Consider the following 7,300-nt stretch of genomic DNA (forward strand, 5'->3'; position numbering starts at 1 on the left):
CTATGTCTTTTGATTGGAGAATTTATCCCATTTACAATTAAAGTAATTTTGATGATAGGTGTAGACTTATAAATGCCATTTTAAATTTATTTCTGGTTTTTTATTTCCTTTTTTTCCTTATTCCACACCTGCTCTCTTCCTTTGTGATATGATACATTTATGTAGTGATATACATTGTTACCTTTTTCTTTATCTTTTGTGTATCTACTATATGTTTTTGTTTTATAGTTACCATATTGCTTACACAAAACATCTTTTAGTTATAGCAGTCTATGTTAAGCTGTAATAACATCATGCAAATACAAAACTCCACAATTTTACATACTCCCACATTATGTTTTTGATATCATAATTTACTTCTTTGTATATTGTTCCCACTAAAAATCATTGTAGTTGTTTAAAATACTTTTTTTTAACATTTATACTAGAGTTTTAAGTGATTTTCTACCATCTTTGTAATGTAGAGTATTCCCTAGAGTATAGAGTATACATTTTTAAGTAATTTGACCATACCTGCAAATATTATACAACCTTAATATCATCTCTTGTGTCATCATTGTCACACATTTACCTTTTGTAAATGTTATAAAAACACAACACATTTTTATTAGCTTTAAATCATGCATTATTTTTCTTTTGAGCAGCTAAAATGAGAAAAAAATATTTATCTTTTTTCAAAATTCCATTTCTAATCTTCTTTGTTTCCGTATATAGATCCAGTTTCTAAAGCATATTAAATTCCTTCTCCCTGAAAAACTTTCATTAAGAGTTTTGAGGATAGTCTGTTGTCAACAAATTCTCTAATTTTTTGTGTTTGTCAGAGGGAGTCTTCTTCATTGATATTTGATTTCTAGGTTGACAGATTTTTTCTTTTTTTATCACTTTGAAGGTGTCACTCTATGGTTTTCTTGCTTGCAAGATCTCTAAAGAGACAACGGTTGTAATTCTTTTCTCTTTAGTTTTACATATAATAGCTTCAACCACATGAAAGATGTTTCACATCCAAAAATATCAGGAAAGGGCAATCCCATCTTGAATGAACCGACCATCTGTGGAATGATCATGTCTAGGGAGAAAGGGACAATATACATTAAATGTCTTCTTTTTTTTTTTTCTGCTGAAAATTCAAATGTGATAACCAAGGGGTGAATGAATGCAGGTCAAGCAACTTATGTTTTTCAGTATATTCTTTATCTGATTTAAATTTTTTATCTGATTCCAGTGAACATTCTCTTACCCAGCACACTGCACAGCCTCCAGGTCATTTGTGAAAGACCAAGAAAACAAAAAACTACACTTCATTAAATGTATCATCAAGCATTTCATTTACCCCTTTGTTCCCACTGACAGCCTTCATTACTGCTCCATGCTTTCTCTCTTCTTGTTAGATGGAAGTTTTCTCTGTCCTAGCAAGTCATTGTGCTCAAACTAACTTTTGGTTTTTTTCCTTTGTTTTTAGTTTCACCTCCCTCACCAAATTCTATCCTTCCTTCAAGTTATAACTCTTTGAATTGACTCCTGTAGAAAACATTTTCTGGTTATGCCATTTTCATTTAACTTATAGCTTCTAAATGTACATAGCTATATTTTTAGCTGTGAAGTATCATTTTTTCACTAGTAAGCTGCTTTGTGTAGTTGACAGTTTTTAATGTATCTTTTTCTGAGATGTAAATGGATGTTAAATACCTTCACGGAAGTTACTCTCTCATCATTTGTAGTGACCACCATCTGATGCATACAGGAAAGATACTCTGTAAATTATTGGTAATTTATTCACTGAACAATTGGCTATTATTTCCTCCATTCACCCATTTCTTTTTATAAGATTTCTTTGAGAATATGTAAATGTGTATTACGTGAGTGCTTTTAGTTATATATTTAGCTGTTAATTAAAACTGTTATTTGTTTTACCATAAAACAAGTGTAAACTTGAGGCAAATAGCTAATAAGTTTAAAAATCAGCTGATCTACACTTACATATATTTAATATTCTTACAAACTGCAAGTATATTCAAATTGAACTACTCTCCTTTTTCAGTAACATTTAAACCATGTATTAAGGATCCAAACATTCTAAGGAAATGCCTCAGTCCAGCGTGAACTACTATGCATTTTTTGATAGGGAAACTCTTAACAGACTCTGTTCTGACTCAATGGTCTGGAGTTAATTGGTATTCAAATCTCCCCTACTTGCTCATCTACCAGGAAAATAATCATCATTTTGCTCCTCCTCTTGAGTATGGAACATGATGTTTAGTGCTTATTCCAATTAATTATTCTCCACATCTTTAGTCTTTGTTCATATCCAGAAAAAAAAAATGTAATTGTGCTTTCTCTGTAAGTGCAATAGGACTAAAATTTCACTGTGATTTTATGCCAATTAAAAATTTGCTTAATCTTCAACTTTAACCTTTTTATTTATCTTCAGGCTTAGTTAATGTCCATTATTTTGTTTTGGTAATGTAGATAAAACTAAACGTATCCTAACAGTACACATAGAAATAACTTATTCAGTTGAAAAATAGATGACATGAAGGTAAATTTTCAGGGTTCAAAATAATTCTGCTTTCTCTCCCCAAAATTGACAAACACCCTTGGAGAAAGAAACTTGAAGCCCATTTTCCTTTGCAAGGTTCTTTCTCTGGAGTCTTTGTTGCTTTGGAATTCTCAACTTCCTCTAAATAATTGCATACTTTATCTGACATTTCTAGCTGTTTTTGGAAAGTGTTTTGCTCTGCCACCAGCAAGTCCATCCCACTAGAAGCAAAAAGTTGACTGGAAGTAGTTTGACTTTTACTATTATTCCAATGGAAAGATATTTGGAGTTCATAAGCAGGGGATAAGATTAGTATTTTATTTTAAAATTGAAGTGTAGTTGAATTACAATATTATATTAGTTTCTGGTGTACAACACGGTGATTGATATTTTATAGATTATGCACAAAAGTTATTACAATATTACTGAAAATATTTCTTGTGACTTATTTACTTTATACTTGGTAGTTCATACCTATTAATCCTCTTCACCTATTTCAACCATCCCTCCACACACCCCCTCTACCTCCCTACCCTCCCAGTTTGGCAACCACTAGTTTGTCCTCTGTATCTTGAATCTGTTACTGTTTTGTTATATTTGTTCATTTGTTTTTTAGAGTCCACATATAAGCAAAGATATACAGTATTTGTCTTTCTCTGTCTGACTTATTTCACTTAACATAATGCCCTCTAGGTCCATCCATGTTGTTGCAGATGGCAAGATTGCATTCTTTATTATGGCTGAGTACTAATTCCATTGTATATATCATATCTTCTTTATTCATTTGTCTGATGGACGCTTTGTGTTTTAAAGGATTGATCGTCTTGATGTGTTGATAGTGGAATATTCCAGATAAGAAATAATGGTGATTTAAACAATGGTGGTAAAAGTGAAAAAGAGAGGGAAATGGACACGCTCAGGCTTTAAATTAGAGGAATACCAAGTTATCATTAGGAATTAAGTATTGCTATGTGCAAAGATTTATTGACAAGTTTGTTCTTTGTTCATTCCTTCTTTCCCTTCTTTCCTTCCTCCCTCACTTCCTTCCTTCCTTCCTTCCATCCTTCCAAGATTTTGTTTTTATCACTGGTATGACTGTTTAACGTTAAACAATTTTACTATTATATGCCTTATAGTTTTCTTTTTGCTTCTTGTGCTTTGTATTTCTCAAGCTCCTTGGATCTGTGTGCCTATAATTTTTTATCAAATTTGGAACATTTCAGCCATATCTTCAAAGACTTTTACCATGTCTCAACTCCTTTAGAGTTTTCAACTAAACCATTTGAAGCATTTCAACATTTCTCTGATCCTTTTAATTAAGTCCTTTTTTTTCTCTTTTTCAACTGTTTTTATTGATATATCTTCAAATTTACTATTTCTTTTCCCACAGAATCTAATTTATTAATCCAATCCAGTGTACTTTTCATTTCAGACACTATAATTTTCTTGTTTACAAGCTGGATTTGTTTGTTTATATCTTTCATATGTCTGAATAGCATATTTAATTTGTCTTCTATTCTTTCACAAATATATTATTGTTATAATAACTTTGCTGCCCTTATATACTAATTTTAACATCCATGTCATTTCCAGATCTGTATATTTGATTATCCTCATTATTGTTTTCTTTTTTTTTCTTTCTATGCCAGGAAATTTGTCAGGGGTGGGTGGATCAATGCAGTGTGTATTCTAGGAGTAATTTTTCTCCACTTCCTTCTGTATAATCTTCTCATGTCACTTGAACTACAAGGTTTTTCAGGGTGGCTATTTTATATTAGCTTATTTTCAGGCCTAAGTGGCAATCAGTGTTCAATTTGCTCCATTGGGGGTGGTTCTTTACATTGTCTTGGGTAATCTTCTCAAGCACATACCCCGATCTGTACTCAACTAAAGAACTGAAGAGAAAACTCTGCAAATCTCTGAACCTCTATTTCTATGTAGCTCCCGCTTCTGCAGTGCTCTGTCTTGGGAACACAAGCCACCTGGGGCCCCTCCCCACACCTCAACTGTGTCTACTCAGCTCAGAAAGGCCACCAGGTTCCCCTCATATTCCTCCTGCCTGCATGTGTGCTGGAAACTTTCTCAGAAGAAAATGGGGGTAATTGTTGGGCTCCCTCAGTTATTTTCCTCTCTTAGGGATCACGGATATGAGCAGCTTGATGTTCAGTGTCTGAAAACTGCTGCTTCAATTTTTTATCTGGTTATTTAATTCTTTATAACTGGATTGCTAAGCTGGTCCCTTAATCTTGTCTAGAGGTAGAATTTAATATATTTTATTTTTAAATCATTATTTCATTTTCCTGCAAATCTGAAATTTTCTATAATGTACACATTTTGGTTTTGCAAACTAAAGAAAGTAATAAACTATTATTTTAAAAGAACATAAGTATATATTTAATATATATATATTTAATATACTTATATATATAATTCAGGAAGAATGTTACTTTTCACCAGTAAAAGGCAAACTATTTGCAAAGAAATTATGAATTTTCAAAATGAAAATCTTTTAATTTGCATTTGTTGGTTATGTATATTCTTCCAGTGTCTACATATGCACATGAAAATGTTATAGAACAAAGTTTTTAAAACAACATATGATGAAATTAATCTTTAACCTCAATGGGTAACACTATTTGTGTCACTGGATGCTTTTTTAATGCAATTTGGATGGTTGATATCAAATTGATAATTTGGAGTCCTAAGTTTTCCTTTTTGGGTTTTCTTAATTTTAGATTTGCTGCCTGCCAAATTTAGGACAATTCAGTCCAAGATAATGCATCATATTTTAATTTTGTCTTTATAAAGTAGTATGAGTTCTGAAGAATTAATAAAAGATTTTCACTGTGCATTCTTCATATTATGTTCACTTAGGGTATATTTTGTATTCATAAACGATCATATTAATTGCCTCTATATTTTGAATTTTCAGCATTTGTGACATATTCAAATAAATTATCCCTTTAGATAAGCTATAAGACAATTACTTTGGTAATGAGAATATTGCATACTCTGTTTTCTCAGGATCTTCTGCCTTGCAGAAAAAGAAAATACCATGTATTAAAATTATAAGTATATGAAAATCATTGCTGAATATTTCTTAGGTTCTCTGTAGTCTTGTGGAAAAGCCTTAGGTTTCCATCCATTCTCATTGGTGATTATCAGTTTTTTAACTTAATTTGTTTACCTGTCTTAGTAGTTAAAATGACAAGCCCTAGAGTAATACTGTTTGTGTTCAAAATATTATTTTGACAGTTATAACCTGTATGGGCTGTTATGAAGATGACAAGTTAAAACTCTGATAGAGAGCTATGTTGATTGACTTGTTTTATGTAGCAGAATTGCTGCAGCTAGAGGCTGCCCACTTTCCTTGGCTTGTGACCCTCTTTCTCCATCTTCAAAGGTAGCAACTTTGCATTTCTCTGACATTGCTTCTGTTGTCACATCTCTTTCTCTGACCACAGCTCAGAAATGCCTGTTTTAAGAAATTACGTGATTAGATTGAACCCACCTAGATAATCTAGGATAATCTCTCTAGCTCAAGATACTTAACTAGATATGCAAATTTCCTTTTGCCATATCAGATAATATATTCAAAGGTTCCAGGTATTATGATGCGGACATTTGGGGGGAACTCATTATCCTGCCGACCAACTCAGTTCTTTTGTTCTTTTATTGTTCCATATGAATTTAAGGAGCAGTTTTTGAAGTTCTATATACACATAAAGGAGGTTTTTAATGGGGTTTTATTTCAAGTATTTGGGGAGGGTTACAAAATGTGGAATAAAACAATCCTGAATTAGTAGTTAGTTGACATTTCTGGGCTTGTTTCTAAACACTGAGATTTGTGAATTGCTACTTCAGTTATCTGTCAGTATTTAATCAGGTGCATTTAGCAAATGTAAGGATGTTATCATGGGCTGAATTGTGTCCCTTCAAGATTCATATGTTGAAACCCTATTCTCCAGTACCTCAAAATGTGACTCTATGCGGAGATAAGGTCTTTAAAGTGGTAGTTAAATTAAAATAAGGTGTTTAGGGTAAACCCTAATCCAATCAGACAGGTGTCCTGATTAGTTAGGGGACTGTGGATACAGAAGTGAGTGCACACAGAGGAGAGACCATGTGAGGACCCAGCAAAAAGGCAGCCATCTATAAGTCAAGAAAAGAGGCGTCAGAAGTATCCAAACCTGCCAACATCTTGATCTTGGGCTTCTAGCCTCTAGAACTGTGAGAAAACACATTTCTGTTGTTTAAGCCACCCAGTGTTTGATATTTTGCTATGGCAGCCCCAGCAAACTAATACAGATATGAAGTAAAATAAACAACTGTTCGGAAAGGAATTTGTTACAATCAGTTTGAAAAGCAACTTGGAATTAAATGTTAAAGTTTAAAATATTGCAGTCTTTACTTGGCAGTTCCATTCCCCGATATGCGGCCCCAAAATTGCTTGAACATGTGAAAAGAGGACACATTTACAATGATGTGCATATGATATATTCTTCACATCGTTTGAATCTTCACTCAAAAGTCATAGTCCCAGAGCAACCTTCCCCAATCAATGTAAAATTGCTTTGCCTGCCCCCTCGCCCAAACTCTAGCACAAAAATGATTAGCTTCTAGTATGCTATAAGCCACTTCTTTATTTTATTGATTATATATCACACCTTAAATTAGTATGTAAGCTCCTAAGGGCTGTGATTTTTTTGTTTCACTGTTACATCTCCAAATCCAAGGAAGATGCTTGCAGAAGTGAGTTGCTTT

Source organism: Delphinapterus leucas, chromosome 1 (assembly GCF_059928025.1).
Source record: "Delphinapterus leucas isolate spDelLeu-1000000601 "Yukka" chromosome 1, BTC_Dleu_Yukka2, whole genome shotgun sequence".
Lineage (NCBI taxonomy): Eukaryota > Metazoa > Chordata > Mammalia > Artiodactyla > Monodontidae > Delphinapterus > Delphinapterus leucas.